At 41.3% G+C, this 26,149-nt stretch overlaps 1 protein-coding gene across 1 annotated transcript in view; it reads right to left on the reverse strand.

The window, feature by feature from the left end:
- Positions 1-25,174, reverse strand: part of LOC140244257 (cholinesterase-like) — a 117,398-nt gene extending 92,224 nt beyond the window's left edge. Inside the window, exon 1 of the mRNA XM_072323895.1 lies at positions 25,007-25,174. The gene's annotated coding sequence lies outside the window, so the exon portion shown is untranslated. The remainder of the gene's footprint in view (positions 1-25,006) is intronic.
- Positions 25,175-26,149: the final 975 nt, after the last annotated feature.

Raw genomic sequence — 26,149 nt, forward strand, 5'->3', positions numbered from 1 at the left:
ACTTTAAGTCTGGCAATTTTGAATGATTCGCCATAGAGACACGTGTCACAAATAAAAATAAATGTATAAAAGACATGGAATATTCAACGTTTTTCGTGTTTCATATCTAGGTCGACTATTCAAACTTAAATAATTCCAGTCCTGAAATTTGCAAGATGGGTTTTCTCCTCAAACTCCGCTCAGTAAAGAGGTCCTTAAAGAAAGACAGCTAACGTGTACCACTCGAAAATTTCACGTGTTTTCCGAATCTACGTCAAAAACAAAGTTGCAGTCTCCTAAACTTCAAAGAAAGTGTTTCCAGCCTCCAAATGAGGTGTATTTTGTAGAGGAATTCACCTTCATTAACCACACCTCATTATTAGATTTAACAGGTTTCTGATGGAGCTTATCTTTTATTTATCTATTTTCCTCCAGATTGAATTTATTATCTTTGGTACGAAAAAGCGACGAGTGACCCCGGTGAGTGGAGTTTGAGCCCCTTGCAAATTTGAAGACTGAAGTGCAACATGTTGTACAGATATAAAACAAAAGACACATTGAATCTTTCCAGTATCTTGTACATTTCTGTTATGGTGTTTTTCCCCCTTATTTCCAACACTTGTTAAATTAGAAAGATTACAAGGAACTGGTTCAATTCATTAAATTTGTATACCGCCAAAAAGGAAAAAAAAAATTAAACATATGGCGAATTAAGACGGAATTTTCAATTTTGACAGTATTGCTAATTTAAAGATCAGTTATAAAGTTAGCGATTTCGGTGCTTTAGATCATTCAGCAACTGACAAAAACATCACTTTACGACCAAACTGATGTTCAAACGAAATAAAGTTGCTTTTATTTTCAGTTAAGTGTACTGACAATTGAATATGGTACAAAATATGATTAAAAGACACAACACGAACCGACAGAGATATGATAATAAGGGGGTGTATAGCCGCAATGTCATTACACACGTAACACTACGTGCCTCGGGCAAAAACTGTGTCGCATCCGAACTACTACATTATGCGGTCAATTCTCCACATCCTGGTCATGCAAACGGACCTATAGAATGAAAGTGCATTGACAACTATTATAAAACACCCTCGGACTACGCAATCAATTAGTTAGACGTTCTGTGAATGCGTGTGGGGTATCGTATTGCTGCGGTTGAGAGAAAACTAATTCATCAAACCAATTTTGCCATGGTTCCACACGCAGTTTAGTTTGAGGCTGAGCTGTCTGGACATACGAGGGCGCTATATATTTTGCTGTTGTTGTTTTTGTTGTTCCATTCGTTCCCTCATCCGCATTGTAAAGGACCTGATCTAATTACCGTCTAAAGGCTCACCACATTTCTCTATACTTTCCTGGTAACCTCCGTATCACACACGTTGTATAATTCATGCAAACTTGTTATAATCAGTTTCTCCACAATTCCAGAAACAAACCGTCCATGTCCGATTCAAAGTTTTATACAATGCAGTTGTTCTTTTTTTTCCTTCGCAATAAAAGAAAATTAATGTCCTCTATCATTTCAACGAGTCCTGACGATTAAATATTCATGACAGTGTCTGCACCAGAGAATTAAGCAAAAAAACAAAAACAAAAAAAAAAAGACCTCAGAACCCAATGTTGCAACTGAAAGGGCTGGTATGGTATTGGTTGAGGTGAGGATACAGCTTTTAACTTTTTGCGAGATACTTAGAAACCACTTTATGAAATGTTAAAGAACATACAATTCTAAGAGGAATTCAAAGTTTACTTGATAAAAATCGGTTCTGAAATGGCTGAGATGTCCAAAAACAGAGTAAAAAAAAAGCGATCAGCAATTTCAAAACCAATCTTCACTAAATAATCTTTGAATTCCTCTTAGAATTATGTGCTCTATCATATTTCATAAGATGTTTCTTATTATCTCAACAAAAAAGAAATTATGATCAAAAGAAGCTGGAAGCCTGAAGCCCCATCTCAACCTTACCTGTTTCTCAAGCACACGTGATATGACATTTTATGCCTTCAACCATGAGTATGTATTTAACTCAAAGAAATTAAAACGATGACTTCTCTTATTCCTATACGTACTCAGCATCACCAATGAATTATTGGCCTTCAACATATGCAATGTATCATCATGATGTAAGGACCTGCCACTCTGGATGCTTTAACCTTATTTTACATGTGGGATGCATACACACAAAAATAAAAACTCGAACAACGCAAACGTGCTCACAATCCAATGTACTGTTGCATAATCTACCTGAATGAGAATCAAAGCCAAAGTATAAGAACCAATGGTTATGCTCTCTCATTTCGCAACTGGGTGGATGACGACACTACAGTCAAACAGTGTCTTGTCACATATGGCGAAGATTTTCATTTTTTGAGTAATAATTAGATATTCCATAACCAACATCTCCAAAAGAGAGAGGAGGTCAAATCAACGACCCTTTGTCCAGCATTCTCGTATATCTGTTGGTATAAGAACACGGTTCTCAATCCTGTTGATTTGAATCCAGCGTTTGCTGTTGCAGACCGAGCAACGTTCATTTAAAGAACCCAAGCATTTAGACAGACTATGATTACTTTGTCACCGAAAATGTCGGTTTTCGTTCTCGAAATGCTGCATGATGGCATTCCTGAGTTTTAAACAAGAGGCAAGAGAGTTTCTGACCAAAATGAGTTAAAGGGGTAGACGTCTTTCGCCATACGGTCGAGAGTTCACAAGCCATATCCCCTGGAGTGGCTTAAGATTCGGTAGCTGTGGAGTGATGGAGCTGTCTAATGATGCGGGGCCAAAAACATCCATACAGGGGCCCAGACCTAACCCCATCGTAACCCGGTCTCAAAAGATGAGCGAAGCGGTGGTTTGGTATCAAAACAGCTCCAGGGAGGAGGATCTTCGGCGCTTCTCGCTGTCCTCCCCCAACCCTGCACCCCTCTCCTTTCTGTTTTTTGGCGTTGCTCTTTTGACATCGGGAGAAATTACATTACGTATAATGAATAGCTGGCGTATTGGTATACTTGGCAGCATTAGACAGTAATCACCTGAACCTTTGACCCCTTTGCTTCTAATACATATAATTCCCAGCAGGATTAATGCAAAACACACCCGGCTCGCCCTCCCTCCCTCTCTTTCAAACATCATTGCAAACAGGTAGGGCGCACGACAAATGGAGATTTCCCCAATCGGTCTCCAGGGCAAACGGACAGGCAGCGTCAGAGTTCATCCCACCTTTCCCCCTTCATTCCTTCCTTCCATCTTTCTTTCCCCCCTTTCTTATTTACTTTCTCTCTTTCTTTGGTAAGTAAAATGTACCTGTTTGATACATTATTCTGTTCATCTCCTGCATATGACAAAACTGCGATTGGTCAGCATCATTCGGCCCAATGTTTCATTCAAGTGTGAGTGTGACTGGACGTGGTTTTGATCCTGCTCTTCGCAAGAAGTAGGATTTTCTATCTGCGTGCATGAGTTGTGTTTCTCCAACACGCGTGGGACCTCAGTTGTAGGCAATATGCGGGGGGGGGGGGGGTTATACATGTTTCCCCGAGTTATTAGAGGTTACAGTTTTTTCATTTGGAAGGTTCGTTGTTCCGATAATTCGTTATTCCGAAGGTCCGAAAATGAAATTCGTTAATCCGAGAGTTCAATATCTCGAACATTCGTAAATACGAAATTGAAATAAGGTTAGTTATTCCGAAGGTTCCTTCATCCGAAAATGAAAAAAAAAAATGGTTCGATATTATAGTAGGTACGCATTTTCTTTTTATTTTCAGATTAACGAGCCTTCGGAACGATGCACCTTATTTCATTATCGGACTAACGAACCTGAGACTAACGAAACTTCGGAATAACTCCACACAGGAATGTTGGGATTAACGAACTTCTTTCCGATTAACGAACATCTAGGTATACAGCATTACTTGTGTGCTTCGGAATAATGAACCTTCGGAGTAACGAACTTTTTGAATAACGAATCTTCGGAAAGACGCCATAAATGTTCGGAATAACGCACCTTATTCATTTTCGGATGAACAAGCCTTCGGAACAACGAAGATCACACTTGGCAGAGTGGACGGTATGGTCACACAAAACGTTCGTCAACCTCGATCCGTGGTCTCCTTGATCATAGATAGGGCAAACACGCTATTCCGAATGAGCCATCCCGCAGTCCTCCATGCCGAGTGACTGTCACACGAATGAATGAAATATCGAGTATATCTCGCCATAATTCGGTGAAATATTGTGCGCCCTCAGAAGCAATAACCCCGATAGTGTCCAAAGTTCTTCTCTTGGCTCGACGGGGAGAAAATGTTACAGATACATTTACAACGACTGCTGCATCAATAACTATATACAATAGCAATGACACTATTACCGTGACTATGACGGTGGTATATAATGCTACCACTAAAATTAGCGACATTTTTTTTTCTCTCTTCAATGTCAAGTTTATGGCAGTGCAACACTATCGCTGCACATGCTCATAACACGCGCACACGCACACGCAAACACACACACACACACACACACACACATTCGTGCATTCAAATATGAATACAGTAATATTTATACTGTCTGCTAGTGCATTTACTCGAATGCACCATACTTTATGCATGAGCTCCTCAACTGCATTTTGTTTTCCCCAAGGCCGAAACCCCGAGTTGAAAAGAACCTTGCACGAGGGCGAACTCGGAGTGAGAATACCACTATTTAGTCCAGAATGTTGCATGGCGGAATGTATACCATTTAGGTTTTAAAAACTATATATTTAGGTCTACTACATTTAACGATTTCCAATGTCCAAATCATATTTATTATGATAAGCACATAAGTCAATTTATTTGAAGTCACCTGCAAGGGTTATCTTGACGATTTTCTTAGAAACGAATTTTCTCTGAGCAAATGCTCATGGTTTTTTTTTTTTTTTTTCTTCTCCTTGGTTAACTAACAGTGGTAAAAACAGGCAATACGAATACAGCATCGAGTGACTATACTGTCACTACTACAACTACAACTATAACTAACTGAGAAGGTCGAAGGCGCGAAAACGCCTCTAGGTCGGAACATATCATGAGAAGCAGAGAAGTTGGGGAGGCTATCACTTTTTTTCCATATATTTTGTTAAAACTAATATCAATCGTGGTGATTGATGAATTTCCTTGCCCGTACAGAGCCCGAGTCTCATGGCAGTTTCCTCGAAACACGAGAAGCCGTAAGCAGCTTCGGGCTGTGGCGCCACATACACACTCCGACCGTCTGCGCTGGAGCTTAATGAAAACACTGTCGACAACGCCGCGCTGCAAAGTGGCGCGCTTTGCCGAGTATCGCTTACAGTCTTGACAGACCACCTGACTGCATAAAAAAGTCGTGTCAATATTTTATGATCCTGACTGCATGAGCTACGCGGGCATACAAAGTTCTTCCTTTCTTTCTTATGCCCCTGACTTTTAAAACATGAAACCTATATCTCAGCCAGTCGAATCAGAATAGTTCATGTATACTTGCGTTGGAAATACATATAAAATGAGAAGGAAAACTAGTTGTCCTTGAATCACAATCATTTCACTGTTATGGCTTTATGGTCTCATTTATCCAGGGTAGCCTCTTCATTGTTGCCACTGGATCCTATACCGAATGGTCCTGTCATTATTGTTATTACCACAGCTTTACCAGGTACCTAGTTTTCGTTTCAAGAGGGACACGGTGCATGGGATGTGGGCAAAAGATCCTGCCAAAAGGATCAACGCACGGGGAGGAAATTGAACCAAGACTTTCTATTTGCAAATCCATGGTCGAATCCACTGTACCATGACGTTCCCATGAATTCAGGTGATATGCGATAGCGAGTTTACGTTTTAAAACGTCAAACTTTCAATATTCAACAAAGAAAAAAAACAACAAAACAAAACAAAACAAAACAAAAGAGAAGGGTTCATTACCATGCGCCAGCATCCCAAAAGTGCGAGACTGCGCTCGCGTATCTGTCTAACCACTTACTAGGAGCCGCCGCTGTTTCTCGGGCAAAAACGCAAAGATCCAACCTTGCCGGTTTCACTATCAACAATGTGACAAATTGATTAACTTCCAAACGTGAGCTGACGGCTTTATCCAAACAGATGTATGCCTTCTTTTCGGTTCTTTTGGATTGTGCAAACTGCTTTTGTATTCATCATTCTTTCATCCTCTCTTGGATCAGTCATCATTTACTCACCGAAGGAGGAGAAAAAGAGGTTAACACCACAAAAGCACACTTCCATCTACGCGATGAGTGTACCTTGAGGTATAAGAATCTCCCCTTTCCCAACCCCCCCCCCCCCCTTGCTGGAAAGAACACAGTGTCCCAGAGTGTGAAAACCACACACAGTGTGAACCTAGTGTGAACACAGTGTGAAATCTCTTCACACTGTTAAATTCGAGTGTGAACACAATGTGAGTCGTCAATTCACAGTGTTAAACAAAGCATTACTATGTGAACACCCTGTGAAAAACCACACCACAGTGTGAAATCATATCACATAGTTTACTATGTGAACACACTGTGAAAACACTGTGGGGAAACTGTGGGTCTTTATGACCACGCATCTTTCTGTCTCCATTCTTCTCCGTCTTTTACCCTTCGTTCCGTCTGTACGAAAATATATGTTCCTCTTTCCCTCTACAAAATGTCTTACCCATCACCTCAACATGCAACGGCTTAATCGTCGGTCCTCTATACTTTCACACCAGCTTGATGCTCACACACGGGTCTTCGATCTTCTCACAGTTTCATGTCGAAAGTTACTTGACAACTTTTATCAGACAGAACTCCCTTTGCCGGGTGTTTTTATTGCCTAGACTAGCCAGGAAGCTGCAAAGAAAACGCCAGCAAGTGTTTGCCACTTAATTTTGCAAACTTTCACTTTTACTTTCACTAAAAGGTAGAGCAGTACCTTCGAAATGTACGTCCAGCAACCTAACAGCATGAACAGTGGATGTTTGTAACTGCGCTTTTCTAACTAGTCTCGGATTTCTGCGATCTTCGGAAATTTGGTCATTTGAACATGGCCACGATCATCTTTCTATGAATATCACCATAGACGTTACTCTTTCGCAACCAATTTTCTTCATCCTTTTTTTTCAAACTGTTACACATCAAAATCATAACTAATGATCCAATTTGCTCCAATTATCGTAACCAGTATCATTGCGAGGTTGATATTACTTTCATCTCTATAGTCATCATCATCACTGACTTGCCGTCTTTGACAGTGGCGTAACTACGGGGGGGCATGGGGGGGCATGTGCCCCCCCAATCCGCTGGTAAAAAAAAAAAAAATGAAAAAAAAGAAGAAAAAAAGAAGAAAAAAAAAACCCTACCAAAATGGTAATTCAAGGGTTGGTAAACTGCTTTTGAAATCGACATGAAAGGATGATCAAGAAAAAAGATATTTTTCTAAGATTTCTTTTAACCATATAATTAAAGAGGTATTATAGTGAAACATTGTTCAAAAAGCCCGGAGACGACAAAAGATTGTGATTCAGTGTGATTCCTGGTTGGCATTTTGAATACAAGCAGGATGTGCGCAGTGTACTCAGAACATCGGAATATCAAAAAGAGTCGCTGCAATGTTGCGCAATGTGATGTTTGATAGGTTGTACACATTTGCTATGAAAGCTTTATCATTGATTTTGCAGTGTTGCTTTACATACTAGTCTATATTTAAATGCCTTGATGATTGCCAATAATAAGACTTGACCTTGGCTATTTCCTAACTTTTCCATCTATATGAAACACACACACTCACAAACACAAACAAATTAGGGGATGCTCTATATAAAGTGCAGATTTTGGACATCCTTCTCCCGCTTGGTCACTTCGACGCCCCCTCGCTGGTCATACCTCCCCCAATCATGAACATAAACCAACACCCTTGACTACCAGTGGCGAATCCAGGGGGCTCACCGGGCGCCCCCTCCCTCCAAAGCGAAAAAATATATATGTAGCTACAAACGACAGTTTTTGGACTGTAAAATGTCAAAATTTTCAAGCTCGCTCGCTTCGCTCGCTCGCATTTAATCATTATGCAATTCTCCTGATGCTGCTGTCAGTAATTGCCAGCAGTTACGCCCGGTGCGTCCCCTCCCCTTAATTTCCAAAGCGAAAAAATATAGCTAAAAACGGCAGTTTTGGGACTATAAAATGTCAAAATTTTCAAGCTCGCTCGCTTCGCTCGCTCGCATTTAATCGTTATGCAATTCTCCTGATGTTGCTGTCAGTAATTGCCAGCAGTTGCGCCCGGTGCGCCCCCTCTCCTTAATTTCCAAAGCGAAAAAATATAGCTACAAACGGCAGTTTTGGGACTGTAAAATGTCAAAATTTTCAAGCTCGCTCGCTTCGCTCGCTCGCATTCAATCGTTAGGCAATTCTCCTGATGCTGCTGTCAGTAATTGCCAGCAGTTGCGCCCGGTGCGTCCCCTCCCCTTAATTTCCAAAGCGAAAAATATAGCTAAAAACGGCAGTTTTGGGACTATAAAATGTCAAAATTTTCAAGCTCGCTCGCTTCGTTCGCTCGCATTTAATCATTATGCAATTCTCCTGATGTTGCTGTCAGTAATTGCCATCAGTTGCGCCCGGTGCGCCCCCTCTCCTTAATTTCCACAGCGAAAAAATAAAGCTACAAACGGCAGTTTTGGGACTGTAAATTGTCAAAATTTTCAAGCTCGCTCGCTTCGCTCGCTCGCATTTAATCGCTATGCAATTCTCCTAATATTGCTGTCAGTAATTGCCAGCAGTTGCGCCCGGTGCGTCCCCTCCCCTTAATTTCCAAAGCGAAAAATATAGCTAAAAACGGCAGTTTTGGGACTATAAAATGTCAAAATTTTCAAGCTCGCTCGCTTCGTTCGCTCGCATTTAATCGTTATGCAATTCTCCTGATGTTGCTGTCAGTAATTGCCAGCAGTTGCGCCCGGTGCGCCCCCTCTCCTTAATTTCCAAAGCGAAAAAATATAGCTACAAACGGCAGTTTTGGGACTGTAAATTGTCAAAATTTTCAAGCTCGCGCGCTTCGCTCGCTCGCATTTAATCGCTATGCAATTCTCCTAATATTGCTGTCAGTAATTGCCAGCACTTGCGCCCGATGCGCCCCCTCCCCTTAATTTCCCAAGCGAAAAAATATACCTAAAAACGGCAGTTTTGGGAACATAAAATGTCAAAATTTTCAAGCTCGCTCGCTTCGCTCGCTCGCATTTAATCGTTATGCCATTCTCGTGATGTTACTGCCAGCAACTGCCAGCAGTTGCGCCCGGCGCAACCCCCTTAATTTCCAAAGCAAATATATATATACATATATATATATATATATATATATATATATATATATATACATACATACATATATTATTATGTATAGCTACAAACGGCAGTTTGGGGACTGTAAAATGTCAAAATTTTCAAGCTCGCTCGCTCCGCTCGCTCGCATTTAATTGTTACGTTATGCAATTCTGATGTTGCTGCCATGAGGTGCCCCCCCAATGTCTTGACCCACGGTACGCCACTGGTCTTTGATACAAATAACAGAAAAGCTAGAATACTCTGAAAAATATAACTGTATGTAAAGGGTAAGTGAACACATCTTATGAGTTCAAAAATTCTTTTTGCATTCTGCGAGACTGAATATTCTTATGTCAGTCATTGTCAAATCTGGATACGTTTTGTTGTTGTGTTTTCCTCGTCCATGCCCTTTCAGCCATAACGCCAGTTCAGTATTACCGATTCACGAAGAACATTTTTTTTATCATGAATAATGACGTCTGTTTTTGTTTTTCTAATCTATCATTCTTTGCAGGATGGTCGTTTCATCCTTATTCTGCGTTCTGCAATCAGTATTGGGTTGGAATGAACTTCTTGTTAATAATTTGTCAATTTCGGGCGATAAAAAGCATGACAAGTTTGTGTCCTGACGCCTGAAAAGACACCGTGTACAACATGGACTGTAACCAATGATCAAGCATAAAAAACGAAGGAGATATGCAGGAATTTCCCTACTAGCTGGCTTTCGTGGAAATCCCGACATAGCAAGTGGAAACAAAAAGGAAAATAGGAAAACACTCAAATAAAAGCGACACATTTTAGATCCTGTCTTCTTTTAACAGAGGGGCGAGTTTTAGGGCGGGGTCATTCGTCGTCTACTGATGTGTATCAAGAGACGCCATGCGATTCTTGTTCACGCCAAGCCACTCCACGCCATGGTTGATTGGAGAGAACTTGCTAAAGGAACGAACTGTTGGAAGGTGCGTGGTGGCGGAAAGGGAGATGGGGGGAGGGGATACGGGGAAAAATCGATGCTTCATTTTACGAGTTGGGCGCAGTGACGGCGTGAGGGGATTTGGGCAATCATCGACGTGATACTGTGGGGAAGCTAAATCGCTCCCCCAACGTGACACTACTCCGGAGGGAGAGGGAGCGACGGAAGGAGGAGGAGGAGGAGGAGGAGGAGGAAGGGGGGGGGATGGGAGAGGGGGAGAGGGGCAAAGAGGGTGCTGTAGAAAATGTGTGTGTATGCAGAAGCCATTTAGGCTCGCTGACCTGGGAATGTGGCAAGTGGTCCCTCGACTTCATTCTAATGCGCAGAGACGTGCATTCCTCGTTTGGGTCTCCACTCAAAACACCTTGGCTCCCAATGCCGCTTCATGTGCGGCGCGCAGTGACGGACAAATTCCACGGTGACGCGAACTGCGCGGGAAAACTGTGCATTTCGTTTTGTCTGTCCAGTCTGTCCGTGAGTGTACACTCACTTATGCATCTTTATCAACTAATTTTACGTGGAGAAAGTCATTACAAATCTCCATTTACCCTGCCCGCACAATCTTCACCACAGACAGTGATAGACGTCTGAGCAACATTCTAGTTCAGATGACTTCAACGATCGTTACTGAGATTTATAATTAATTAACTGCTGGTGCGCCCTATTCGTACATTGTGATTAGTATATCTGGTAATATTATTGTCACTTAGGTACAGTTCATAACATCTGCACAATAAAAGGCAATGGTGGTGCACGTGTTATGAAAAATTTGATAGTAAATCGGGTTAAGCCCTTTTTTTCAACTTTTTTTTTAGTTAAGTCCATCATCAGACAGAGCAAAATAAAACCTTTCCAGTAATGCCTCAATATATACCTCACTCGTTACATAACAAGGAATATTCTTGAAGTTGTGATAAAACATATCCCGTATTTTCTTGTCATTCTCTTTGCTTTTTTTTTAACAGATTTCATCGCAAATATCCCGAATTAACAAGAATGGAGTTCACTGTTTTACAGTCAAACTCTTCTTATATTACCTCACCATATAAAGTTTACACCGAGTGCTGAAGGTATTCGATGTATATACTGTTGCATTACGTCTAAATACTCTTACAGGTATTTCCTTTCTACAATTTCTGCGTCTGCAATTACTTATCAGTGATGTGGTTCAATATGCATTTCACGTCGTGCCTTCCGAAAGTCAAATTGTCTCAGAACAACAATTAAGAAAAACAAGAGTTGCAACTTGTCGAAAGCATTTTTTTTTTTGGGGGGGGAGGGGAAAGAACAAATATTTACTTGAGTTTTCTGAACGAAAGTTGTTGTTTTTGTACATGGGCGAGCGCGTATTTTTATTTCATTTATAAACTGAAATCCTAAAAATTGGTATAGATATAATATTCAACCGTTTGGAATACGATATGTCACTTGTTTTAAATGATTCCTCGCCGTTTTCAGAGACGGCAACCAGAACCCAGACATACCGTGTATACCAGAACCTTTTCCCCATTTGACAATGCTCGACTCAGGGCCTAATACAATTAGATGTCGTTTCTGTCATCCGAGTGCCTTGTAACCGACGAAGGGGAAAATTCTCGTGGGGCGTGAGATAGCATTACAGTAAATAAAATAAAGCGGGCAGTATTGATCGGAGCCTATCGGCCTGATATGAGATACGCCGTGCCGACTTCGGGCCAAGCCGGGCAGTGTGCCGTAGCGCGAACCGGAGGCTGGTGTAAAGGGTCCTAGTCTTCATGTGTGTGCGTGTTGTGTGTGTGTGTGTGTGTGTGTGTGTGTGTGTGTGTGTGTGTGTGCTTTCGTGTGCGTATGTGTCTGTGTGATGTGTGAATGTTTGGTGCTGGGGGGGGGGGGGGTGAGGTTGCGTCTGTGAGTATGTGTGTGTGTGTATGTGCAATGTGCAATCTTTGATAATGTTACGAAAGCACATAAAAACTACAAAGACAGACAACCTTTCAGGCCAATGATTAGTAAAAACTTCAAAATGTGCTTAAAAAGTAAATTCAGGGGGAAAACAAAATTCATTTATGTAGGCCCAACAAGCACCACCACTCACCACTTTCGAGAAAGTAAGCTCGGGCACTGTCGGATGGGTCAGGAGATAGCTATTATTACATGAAGTCTACTTCGATCGATGTTTTTTTGGTAAAGTTGATGAGTTTTTTTTTTCCCAACCCAACCCAACATCACCACATGATCGAATTATGATCATCACCACCGAGATGACTTCAAAGTAAATTGTCCCAGTAACAGCATTTGACACAATTTTTATACATTTGCATATCATAATTATACTGAGCGTGTGTCTCCATGTCCTCCTTTGTGTGTCTGAGTGTATGTATGTATTATGTATGTATGTATGTGTGTATGTGTGTTTATTACTTTGTCGCCACAATTTTACACTGTCTTAGCATGTTTTATATAACACGCTGAAAGCGGCGAGTGTGTATAGTACATACCTATATCTACAGTGGCGTCTTCAAGTTGACTCCATTTGTTCACATTGTGCCCCAGCGACTGTACACTCTTCTTTCATCGTCTCTGACGGTAGACCCCCCCCCCCCTCCACCCCGTCCGCTCTTTGATAAAGTGAAGCATGTCAGATGATGTACGACCTTACGACCTCCGGTGCCGTCTACATTCTTTTTTTAAAATCTTAATTACGTGATGCTAATTGTTTCTAGGCAGAGAAAAAACTCTTTTTCCTCGTAAGCGAATTGCTTAATTAAACACTCATCTGATTGCGCTGCCGCGGAGGTAACTGGCCTTCGTAGTAATCCATGCTAATCACTAAATGAGTAACAGTAGAGCGGTATAAAGTAAGAAGATGAAGAAAAGATAATATACATGATGGGCATAACTAATGATACAAGTAGGTCCTCCCGGTGTTCGCTTCGGGGAATGGTACTCAAGACATTTCCGCAACTTAGATTAAGTTTTCGAGGAAGAAGATGCGAATAATGCATTTGCCTATGGGTAAGACAGAAAGTTTCAGAGTAATTGGTTCATTGTACCTTTGTTATATTGTGTGCTTGTCTGTCTATGTTTGTATGTTTGTATGTGTGCGTGTGTGTGTGTTCGTGTGTTTGTGTGTGAGTGTTATTCTACTTCTTTTTAACTCTGTTCCAGACAGAAGTATAACCCGTGTGTGTGCCATATTAGACTAGCTAACCCTTCATACACGAGCGACGCTCGTTGCTCTATGATTAAATTAGCTTCGGTCTGCCCGCTGGTGTTTCCTGACGATATATCTCATGAATGTTCGTGCTTGCAAATCTCATTTGACCAATAATGTTAATGCAATCATACCAATTTCTTGTTTTATTCCTCCCCCCCCCTCCCCTCCCTCCCCACCCCTTCCACACGGTTATAAAGAATGTCGTCCCCTCCATACGGTAAAGGCTGTCTGTAAGCTGCGGGTTCAGACAACTCACTTGTAAGCTGGATCATTTAAAGGAGACCTTCGGATAATTTTCAGATTTTTACATTTGAACAACTATAAATTAGTTATACAGAGGACAGAGTTACAGAATTTGTGATGATTGGGATGAAGAATGAGAATATTTTCAAAATTTAGAACAAATTGCAATGAACAAGGATGATGACATGGCAGAGTCACCACAAGAATGCGTGAGTTGGGGCTCAAGGAAGCAGAACAAAAGAAGAAGGCATGCATAGATTATACACAGGTGAACTCGCAAGGAAGCGGTATTGTAATGGAATTACACTGCTACATTTCTGAAATATGTGAACCTCCTATGTCATCATTCTTGTTCAGTGTAATTTGTTTAAGGTTTTTCAAAGTATTGTTTCTCTGCTCAAGAACCACAGTAAATTCCACAAATCTATACATGGAGTTGTCGATTTATGTACTACATGATGTGAAATTATGAAAATCGTCTGGAATGTCCCTTTAAGTTAAACCTTTCTGTGCCAATGAGTCCAATTTAATGTGCACAAATTTCACACACATAGAGTATACCTATGGATAGGAGATAACGTAGCACACGAGGGGTTAGCCAACCCTCTTCTTTCGCTCCGACCAAGCAGCCATTTTGATTTACTCTTTATGAATCTGAGAGGAACTCGCTTGCAAATTCGACGAAATACTAATACAAATGGCATTGCCTGGTTAAATGAAATGACATTGATTTGCGAACTCCGAAATTGTGATCGCGCGCGTGCACACACACACACACACACACACACACACATACACACACGCACACGCGCAGCACAATCGCACAAAACTTTGCACAGATAACTTGTTTACCCTCTTCCTGCCCCCAAACAATGGCTACTTGGTAAGAGCTACTTAGCTCTTAGCAAGCCCAATTTGTCTTTTTTTTTAATTACTCACTTTGTGCTCATGTGTGTGCGTGTGTGTGCGTCTGTATGTGCGTGTTCGCGTGTGTCTGTTTGCATTTGTGCTAAAAATATGAATAGTTTGATGCTCACAGCTTGAGTACAGTTCAAACAGGTCGAGGAAAGCAATAATGCTAATTTTGTTTGAAAAGCCTTCCGTTGGGATCACTATCAATATACATTCTAAGCGAGGTTTCTCATCTAAATATTCATGGCTGTTCATCAGTCGAAATTTATGTTGGCCAACTGTCCATTTTAGCATGTTATTTTCTTCTTTTTTTCGCTATTCACGCAGAGAGTCACATCCCTGTTTATTCCGTGGTATGAATGTATAGAGTGCATGAAAACAGGACCCAGATCGTTTTTTCTTTATTGCTCAGAATCAGTTTGCGCGGCAGTGGAGTTTGTAGCACACTCCTATAACGCGGCGGAACTCATTAATGATATCCCCTCCCTCGATATGGTGTCAAGAACGATTCGCCTTTCGTGGTCTGACGCAGCATATTTCCATCTTTTTTCCAGATGACGGCTGCAAAAGATTAGAAAAACAAACCCTGATCCATTTAATTGACGGTGTATGGAGGTTTCGACATCCACGTTTTCCCCCCAGCATACACATCACCAGCGTCCACAAGTATATTCTCCTCTTTTCAAATCCGTTCCTAAAAATTTTTCGGTGTTGGCGTTCGTTTTCTGGTGGTTTTTTTTTTTTCGGACAAATGAAATGGATTTTTATGGCCATAGCTGGAATAATGTGACCCCGTAAGAAAAAAAAAGTAATACATGTTGTGAAATTAACAGACAAACAAATCACAAGTATACTATTAATACCATAACACCGAGTAAACAAGGGAGTGCATTCACAGAGACGAGAACATAAGTTATGTTCGGAGTTTAATCGACCAGCGGGACAGTCATACAACGGGTATGTGTTGCCATTTTCATTCCCATTATGCAAAGGGACTTTTGGCCTGAACCTAATAACTATCTGCTTGTTGATCGCTTTGTCACGGAGTCATTATGTCGAATAGAGAAAAACAGGGTTACGACTCAAGCCTCAAGAGTTTTATTTTGTGAGAACTTTGCTCGATGTACGGATAATCATTTAATTACAAATGAAACTAATATAACAATGATGATAATAATATGATACCTAATACTACTAGAAAATAGAAGTGACATACAGGTTATCAAAATGATGATAATAGTGACAATAAATTGATATTGAGTTGGCTAAACACAACAGGAGTAACCACCAAAAATACAGTCAGTCCCCTTAAACGTGGCGAGGCTGCACGACACTCGTGCTGTTACACACAAGCAGTTTAAGGTCTAATTGAATTACCGCCGCGGCAAACTCCATACAAACCTATACCATCTCGGAGCGTCTTCCCCTATACAATCTGTATATTATACACCAGGAAGCTGTGTGTGTGTGTGTGTGTCTGCCCGTAGTAGGATCTGGCGCTATTACTGTTCGTCCTCTGCCCGTTTCCGGGCCCCGGTAAATTGAAAATATTAATTTTCTTTTGTGTCCGTTTATTACTGGCAGGAAAGCGCATTAGTTGCATTTCCCGTAGCAATCCGAATGATTGGTGTCGCAAATCATTTCGGCCTTACTGGAGCTTCACGCGATCTCGATCCCTGATTATTACGGATTCTGCAGTCTAGTTGAATGGTTAAAATAGGAATGAAATTAAAAAAAGAAATACGTGCAAATGCTACTATGGTATAACAAATATATTGTTCAAGGTAGAAAAGTCCTCCCCCCGCAAATCCAGCATTCATAACATTCACAAAATTGAATTTATCAATGGACAATGCAAGCAGAAAAGTTGATTCATGAACAAGGACCAGATGTTTTTATGTAATTCAGCATGGGAGGCTAAAATATGAAAATATTGATGAGATTTCATCTGATTTTCTTCATTGTATTTTGATGTTTCTGATGTTCTCTTAGATTCGAATAAAAATGGTTGTTTGATATCTCCGCAAACTTTAAAGCATCGACATTTTGGTCACAACAAGCTGCCACTATGAGCTATGTGGATAGTTCAGAGATTTCTCCTGTTCTATTTGTGGATAGTGGATGTAAGTCTCTGAACTCCTACAAGATCCGAGTGTACTGGGATCTTGCCCAGAGGGTTAAGTACTTCATTGGACACACCTCTTTACGCGATGTGCCCCTCCTGTCCTTGAGCAAAGCCATCGGAGTTTTCCAGCTCCTTACCCTATCAAATAAGATTCTTCGCATCTTGTGTTTGTTTGCTTCGTTTCCATCTGAGAAGATGGCTGGATAGCCCGTAGTCAGCTGCAATAGCTAGTCTTCCATGGGGTCCAGTTGGATGTAAGGCGGGATCACTTCACCGGGTTAAACACCCTGCTCTTTGCGACGAATAAATAAAGCGGGATCTTTTACGTGCATGAGTAGTGACTCTCTCTCTCTCTCTCACGGGACCTCCATTTTATGTCCTACCCTGGGGACAGAGTGTTTTGCCTCTCACTATGATAGAGGGGACGCCTACCGTATGATTACACACAACATTGCTGAGGGGGACCCGGGAATCGAACCAGGATCCTTTGGATTGTGAGGCAGACGCTCAACCAACTGAGCTAACTCACCTCCCTGCACATCGCTATCTTAGGAAGATGTAGAGTTACACTCAGACGTATCAAGACAACACAGCCATTTATCCCACATTCAACATCCATGCCATTAAACGGGAGTTTTATAAGACTCCGTTGACGGAGCAGAAGTATCGGTAGGCAATATTGTGGAGGAATTTTGTTTCTTTGATCGATATTATATATGTATTTTCTTGTTTAAAGCGTAATATAACACTTGACATCCCCGATATCTTTATATTTTTCCCAAAGAAAATACTATTATGATTTGGTGAAGTATACTCAGCGCTGAAGGAAAATATAACTTCCAACTGTCAATGATGAGTTATATTATATACAACGATCGACACAGCAATATACATGTACTATGATTTACATAAATACACACAATTTCATTCTACAAAGTGTAGCAGCCAGATGAAATCGTGGTGTCCCTGTTTGCAATGTTAAAGGCACAATTCACCATTTGCAGATGAAGCAAAAACCCAGCATTAGTGCTTCAAAATAGTTTTAAAGTTATGTGAGTTAAGGATAGAAACAACCAATGTAAAAATGTGAACCAGTACAATTGATGTTAAGTATTGTTAAATATACAAAATGTAAACTATAGTTATAATAAAAAATGTTTCCAGACTAAACCGTCTACAGTTACGATTTAATGAGAAAAATAGTGATATCTCTTATGTTTTAGGCTTTATTCAAAAATTGTATATGGTAGGATGTTTTGTGATACAACTGACCTACTCACATGCATCAAAAGTGACATCTTGAATATTTTTTAAATCACTGCTCCCAAAGGTAAACAGGACCTTTAAGATTTCGACCTTACCTGTATTAGTCACGTGAATTAATTGTATGACCAATCACCAAGTAGCATTTATGTAGACCGTTTAATATAACAAAATATCCCGCGGATAATTGACAATCGAGTTTGTCGCGTGTGCGCGCATGTGCTTTTTTACGCCTGTGCAACTTTACACAGCCAACAACCATGTTGTATAGAAACCTATCGGATGTTTGAAAGGAGTAAATATTTTGGATTTTGAGCCAATTCGTTGAGAAAGTGTCTTAACTCTTGCTCTAAAAATAGCTAATAAAAAGATCGGAAATAATGTGACTTCAAGGACATTCGTTCATAGCGGTAAAACAGTAGTATCGCGTGTGTGTGAAGAGAATTAGTGAAGATCGCGTTTTCAAATAAAATGTAAAGTGGGGTTGAGTGAGTTAATAGTGAAAAAGAAATCTTTTCTCATATCCTTCATATCTAAAGATATTGGGATAGACGGAATGTTCATTTCCTTTATCTTTCGAGAGCTATGTAATCCCTATCACATACAGTTATTCCTGCATGGTACCACTTAATAATATGGGGGAAGTTTATCATGACGATATATTTTCATATTTATAGAAGATATAGAGAGGATGTTAATGGCCGACGAATGTTGATTTTTATTAAAGAAATTTAACTTTTAATTGAATAAAATTTTGGGGTTTATGAATTCATAGATGGAATTGTTATCTTGTAAGGGAAGCGGAAACGGGGAGGGGGAAGGGGGGTATGGGGTTGATAGCTGGGAAATCTTGGGAGACTTCAAACTAGCAGGATGTCTTCCCTGGAACCTTGGCCATAAATCAGGATGCAATCAGGGTAGAGCGAACCACTCGTGTTAACGGACGGCTCTCCCCATAAATCGTACCCCCGATATGATTAGAGGAGTGCCATATTATCTCGGCCACATCCAGGGATGTGCTTTCTTAAGACTGGCGTAGTCTCCTCCTCCTCCTCCTCCTCCTCCTCCTCTTCCTCCTCCTCCTCCTCCTCCTCTTCCTCCTCCTCCTCCTCCTCCTCTTCTTCCTCCTCCTCCTCCTCCTCCTCCTCCTCTTCTTCCTCCTCCTCCTCCTCTTCCTCCTCCCCTCCTCCTCCTCCTCCTCCTCCTTCTCCTCCTCCTCCTACTATTTTTCCTCCTCTTCCTCCTCCTCCTTATACTCTTCCTCCTCCTCCTCTTCCTCATCCTCCTCTTCCTCATCCTCCTTCTTCTCCTCTTATTCTTCCTTCTACTTCTCTTCCTCCTCCTCCTCCTCTTCCTCCTCCTCCTTCTCTTCCTCCTCCTCCTTCCTCACATCCTCATCCTCTTTATTCAGTCTTTCTTCTCCTTTCTCCCTTCGCATGTTTCATTACTGAGCTAGATACCAGACCCTCATCCTTCAGGTGGTATCATGTTCCTAGGTCAAACCCACCAAGGCACTCCCTCGTGATCCCTGCACTGAACGACAGTATTGCAAAACCATCCTGTGAGTTCAGATGGTTCTTTCTCCACACCCTTTTCAACTCTACAATTTCGACAAATAGTTTGAGATGCTCGACTCCAGATTGGAATATCATTTTTTCTACTGTCTCTCTGTAGTTGAAAGACCTTGTTCTTTTCAAGACCATTCAATGTTCCTTGGGTAAACCCTCTGCAAACTGGTAAAATCATTGGAATTCTTTTTATCTGATCTTCTAAAATATTCACTTCATGACACTTCATGGACTCGATCATATCAACATTGTAAAAGCCGTGAAAATTTGCTTCAAACTAGCGCGCGCACACACATGCGCGCACACACACACACACACGCTGTCGTCACATTGTCGTATAAGCAGAGCAACAAAATTAAAACAGCTCAGTGAGAATTCACTCACTCACAATGCGTAGGCAGAGAGCAAATTAGGAATTTTATCAATTCATAAAAAAAAAAAAATCAAATTTCGTGTCTTACCGAATGGCCATCTGCTAAACACAGTATTCCATCCCCATGCATGTGTTTATTGATAATTTTCCCGTTTTGATTATGAAAAGCCACTTTCCGCTCATAAATATCCCTTCAACTCTAGATATAGGTCTTAGGCAAAATGTTCTCGACAATAATCTACTCAGCTCCACAAAAGGGGCAGCGTCGGATATGCCGGTATACTCATCTTCTATGTAATATATGTATTGAAACGACAGGCGCAATGATCGGAAACTGCTTTTACATACAATACGGCGTTAGCTGCCTTGATTAAAGATTACTACCAATCATCTTGTGTGATTAAAAAAAAGATAGAGCTTAAAGGCATAATTTACCATTTGCAGATGAAGCAAAAACCCAGCATTAGTGCTCTAAAATAGTTCTTAAATGTGAGTTAGGGATAGAAACAACTACTGTAAAAATTTGAATCCGTGTAATCGATGTTAAGTATTGTTAGATACACAAAATGTGAACAATAGTTATAATAAAGATGTTTCCAAACTAAACCGTCTACAGTTATGGTATATTGAGAAAAATAATGATATCTCTTTATGTTTTAGGCTTGATTGCGAAAATCTTATATGGTAGGATGTTTTGTGATAAAACAGACCTACACATATGCATCAAATGTGAGATCTTGAAGATGTTTTTAGATCACTGCTCTCAAAGGTACACTGGACCTTTAACTCTGTTTCTCCTTTTCTCTATAGCTCCATCTCTCCCCCTCTTCTCTCTCCATTCCGCCAGTGTGTCTATTCCTTCGCTGTGTGTGTATCATCATTGCCAACGCTAATAGAATCAACCAATGAGGAGTGACGGATGAAGTATTGGCCAGACCTCTGGCGTTCATTTAGACGCGCTTTAACACGTCGGCCTTCGTGACGACGCGAATGACTGCTCGCTGTTACTCCACTCGTGTATGTGTGGTGATGAAGCAGGTTGGATGGATGAGCAGCATGAGGTATAGTTTCTCTTTTTTTATCACTGGCGGTCGACGGATATTGGATATTGTAAATACGCCGTGAATGCCACAAGTACGGCCCTGATTAGGCCCTACAAACATGGAATGCTCGAAGCGACATATAGCATCTGAGAATACGTTCTCATATAAGTCTGCACGAGCCGATCTTCGCTCAATCAACAGACGGTATACCCTTCTCCATCTACCCACTGGGTAAGGCCCATGCAGTATTAGACGACAGTACTTTCCAATAGTATTCCCCTCGCCTCTTGAAGCAACTCTCATCAAACATCTGCGTTGTACTCTCACGTACAACTTTTACAAGAAGACTCATCAATTCAACTGAGTTCCCCGCCATTAATCCTTGAAAAGAGGTAGGAAGTCACTTTGTGTAAGCATGATAAGAGAGAGAAGGGAGGGAAGGCGTACTTCAAATTCATAAACAACAACAACAACAAGAACAATAATAGTAGTAATAATAATGATAATAATAATAATAATAATAATAATAATAATAATAATAATAATAATAATAATAATAATGATAATAATAATAATAATAATAATAATGATAATTAACAATTCTTGTCCAGCGCATTAACTATCACATTTACATGAATAGCACAAAATGACTTACACATGACTTTCCCAAAATGTGAAGCGAGTTCTAACGAAATCAGCAAATAAGACGCGCGATTCATATTACCTGCAATTATACAATCTCACAGCTTCAAGTGATTCATAAGCCTTTAACACTCAAAGATAACTGCGTGAAGTGGATCGACGAATACTAGACCCGTTGCGAAATGATGGGATTTTGGTATGTGAGCACGTTGCAAATATACTTTTAGGGGATTCGACTAGACAACTTCAACGAACCTCACCTGCTTATCTAATTCTACACACACATACAAAGCACACTGGGAACAACATTTTTGTGGCCTTTTTTTTTTTCTTGTTCTTCTTTTGAGCAAACACAAAATGTCAACGAATTTTGCATAGTGTTGTTTGCGTATAAAATCCTTCTTGGAGATACAAAATAGTACTTTAATCTTCCCAACTATATGAATACAAACGTGTGTATTCAGTGAAAATATGAAAGTACGAAGGGTTAGAGGTAGGGTCCCTGGGTGGAAGGTTGTGTGTGGAGCTGCTTAGTGACTTGCCGCCATAAAGCGCGGGAACGTGACATGTCGCCTGCGCATCAAATCGTTTTCGTATGAATGAGTCAGTCATACGTGAAGTGCTCAGAATTTCTCCGCGGTCAAGGCACCGCCTATACTCTAAATCTATCGCCCGCGGAACTCACACGCTAGTAGGTCCGGTCCATTTCAATTCCATTCAGCTATGACGTATCACACCTGTAGCCCTACGTGAATATCACACTCAATGACATTTCACACACCAAGAAATTCTCCTTTGATATAGATAGAAGAAGAGGGCGACTTGTACTTCTTGTTGTAAAGATGTGAGTGTGTTCATACATTTTTTTTCGCAAAGCAATGGTCGACGGGAACACAACTGCTGTTGAGTTTTTGAACACCTGTGACTTAGAACATGGTGATGACGGAACAATAGGTGCATGTTTATTTAAAACCAATGTTGTTTGTTAGAAGGTGCATACTGCATGCAGAAGGAGCCAGTGCGTAATATGGCCGCCGCGCGCGTCAAGTGAATCAGCGAGCTCGTCTGTTGCGCAGGCGCCATCTATCCCAGTGATCAGGAATGAGCTTCATCATTACCCTCACGTATTTGTAAACGAAGAGAAAACACCATTGACATGACTGGAACGAATAACAACATTGTCCATGACGATAGGCCATTGATGGGCCAGGGACAGAATCAAGGTGAACTTAATGCTGAATCACCCCGAAAGCGGAAACCACGCTATATTTGTATATCAACGGTTGAATAATACCACACACACATGCACAAAACAAACACACACGCACAAACTCACGCACACATACACGCATATAATGGAAACAATGATCGCAAGACGTAATTCACAGAAACAAAAAAAAAAGCACAACCTTGTCTATAAGTTCAGCTCCTATTCATGTTCGTCAAATCGAGAGTTATTCGAATCACTGACAACGGGTTACAACAAGATCTCGATCTTTTCACCCGTCTGCACTTCAAACGTCCGCCACCTGCTAATCCAAACGACATATTGTTCAAACGTAATGCATCCCGCGGGAGTTGTAGAGCGATCGATCGATACGATACGACACAGAGGTTGCGTTATCGCATTTTTCCGTCCCCACGGGCATCATCTCCCGCCACCGACGGCTTTCGGGGGTTAAATTTTTAGACGTGTCTGCAGCGAAATCGCCTGGAAGGTCACTGCCACTTCGCGATCTCGACAGCTTAATGTTGTGATTTCCAGAACGCAGTTGACAGAAAACATCCCCGGCTAATGTATGACCCTCTCTGCCCATCGGCACACTCATCATCGCTTCTTCAACCGCGTCGCGACGCAAGGAGAATTTTTGTTTCGGCCTGAATGACTAGCATTGTGCGCTGGGCACGGGAAAATCCTTGTCGAGTACTGTTAAGATGCTTTTACAATACTGAGTGATATTACTCTGGTCTTTCAGTGTTGTCGAAGTTTTTTTCTAAAATGTGAAGACATAAAAGGATATATAAGATAAAAAAAAATCAGTGTAATTCAGCCCTTGTCACGCAAGAAATCTGACTGAAAGGTTTGCAAAAATTGCAAAAACAAACCTTCCAAAAGAAGGTCACTGCCATGTTAGGTGGGAAATGAAAGTTTCTGTTGGGCTGTTAAGTGTTGTGTTTGATATTACGGGAAATTGATGTCTTCTTCGAAAGCATGTACCAACGCAGGAATATCAATAGCACAAATTTTACATCTGTCGACTTCATAATATGATTATGGCACTGGTCACAAAGACGTGAAAAATAGAGGGCGGATGAACAAAATAAAAATATTCATTCCGTCGCTAAAAGATGAAATATCACTTTTGATTCGTTTTCGATTGGCAAGAGGAATACGGACGTATTTAAAACCCTTTTATACCAAATACGAATCAGACACTCGGACAAGATATTGTCGATTACTGGATATATTCTACTATGGTTGATATGCAAATATGCCATTGATGTCCGATAATTTAAGAGAACGTTTTTCATTTGACTACTTCTCTATCATACAACCAAGAGTACAACATTGTACCAGCATCGTATATAGGCCTACAGACCACTCCCTAGATGACATAACTACTATGAGTTTCATTCTACAAAGCTATCGACAAAAGTTGTACACTTGTATTATTACGTAACACATAACATCGTTAATTAACTCTGAGGAATGACCCAGCGAATGCGATCGTGATGGCATGAATGTAATCACTGTCACTGTGTTAAACAGTATTCTGCTGGAAAAGTCCATGTTGAACATTATGACTATTTTTGCTATTTCCGTGCTGCGCTAAATAAAGAACAGTAATGACAGAATAAGATGAGTACTCATTCAGCTATGTCAATGGAAAATTGCTTACACCAAGAGACACTGTTCTTCGTCTCTTTCTCTCTCCCTCCCTCTCTCCGTCTCTCCCCATCTCTTCCAACCTTCCTCGCATTAACAACAGTTTACAGTCACTGCGTACGGGCACAAGCGCGAAGAGCTGCGTAAATTAATTAAGCTCGGCGGAGCGATGGCACGCGAGTCAAGCGGAGCGAGCTCGACGAGATCTCGGTTCAATGTCGTCTCAATTACCGCTACTCCCGTCGCGTGTTGGCGGATGTTGGAGAACAGTCGTCCCCCATACAGCCACCAGGCCTACGTGCCTTTTCCCTTCCCTTTCCGTCTTCCTTCCTCCACCATCATTATTAACTGTTATTCAAATATACACGCTTAAAAATTCGCCGGCAGCGGGAGAGGTTCTGCAGCAGCGGAAGCAAACGAAATTCCGATACACAAAATTCAATTAAAGTGAGGAATAAAAAAAGAAGAAGAAGAGAACCACTTACCTCGGGTTCGCAGAGGTACGCTCGTTCGCCTCGGAAGCTTGGAGTAATCTCGCTACGCAAAGTGGGTTGTGTCTCCTTTCCCTGCTGCAAGACCCTTTTCGTCAGTGTGTGTTGAACTAATTGTGTGTGCGTGTGTGAGAGATAGAGAACGAGATGCGGTGTACTCTGTGCGTGTGTGTTAGATGGTGATGACTTTCCTACGCCTCTTGGTACATCGCGAAGACGATCGAGGAGCAGGTACGTATTAATAATCTCACTTGAATAATTTTCCTCACGTGAAAGGATTATCCAGCTTTTTCGTCCGCGCAACAAGTAAAAAAGGAACTCTGGCAGCGTGAACATACAGCAGCAAAATAAAATTGACAAACTTGTATGTTTCTTTTTTTTTTTCCTTTCGCCCTGGCTCACTTTTGTATCCCTATGAGCTACAAGCAGCGGTGGTTCCACTCTGTGCGTAATGTTTGAAGCGACAATGAACTCAAAAGACAAGAAGTAGGAAATCCTATGATTTTAAACAGTAAACCGGGAAGACAAACGTCCGGAATTAATTTCATAAGAGTTGCTCCACCGGGTGTAATCACATAACATTGATGATTTCCTCGTTAACTCTAATTAACGCGAAAAGATCCCGGCATCTCCTCGATGTAACCAGACACTCACGTACAAAGGAACGCTTAAGACGCTAAGGCCTGAGTCTAGCTCCAGAAAGATCCGTTTGATTACTGTGTCTTCTATCTCCACCTCCTCCCAATGTCCTCCTATCTTCTTCGTGGTCTCTTTCACTTTTTCCCTCTCGCTCTTCTCCAACCTATCGAGTTTCCCCTTTTCCCCAACGGACGGCAGTACACTAGCGCTGTCTTCCAAGGAGGGCTCGAGGTTATAGCGCCACCGTACGTTCGACGTGGAGCTGATCAGCGGCACAGGCGGGTGCTGACAGTTACGCGATGGCAAGTGGTTGTCGACGAGTCCGCGCGACACGCTTCACTCGAGGCGCTGCGAGGCTGGGCCCGGAGAGTGGCACTTGATTTTGCGCAATGAACCCGACTGTGAACCCCTTCTCTGGCATACCCGACTTTCAGGGGTGCAGTGTGAGAGCGGTACGAGTCGAGCGCGCGTGAGCTATTCGATCGTTTGCCTTGGCTC

This window comes from Diadema setosum, chromosome 21, assembly GCF_964275005.1.
Source record: "Diadema setosum chromosome 21, eeDiaSeto1, whole genome shotgun sequence".
Lineage (NCBI taxonomy): Eukaryota > Metazoa > Echinodermata > Echinoidea > Diadematoida > Diadematidae > Diadema > Diadema setosum.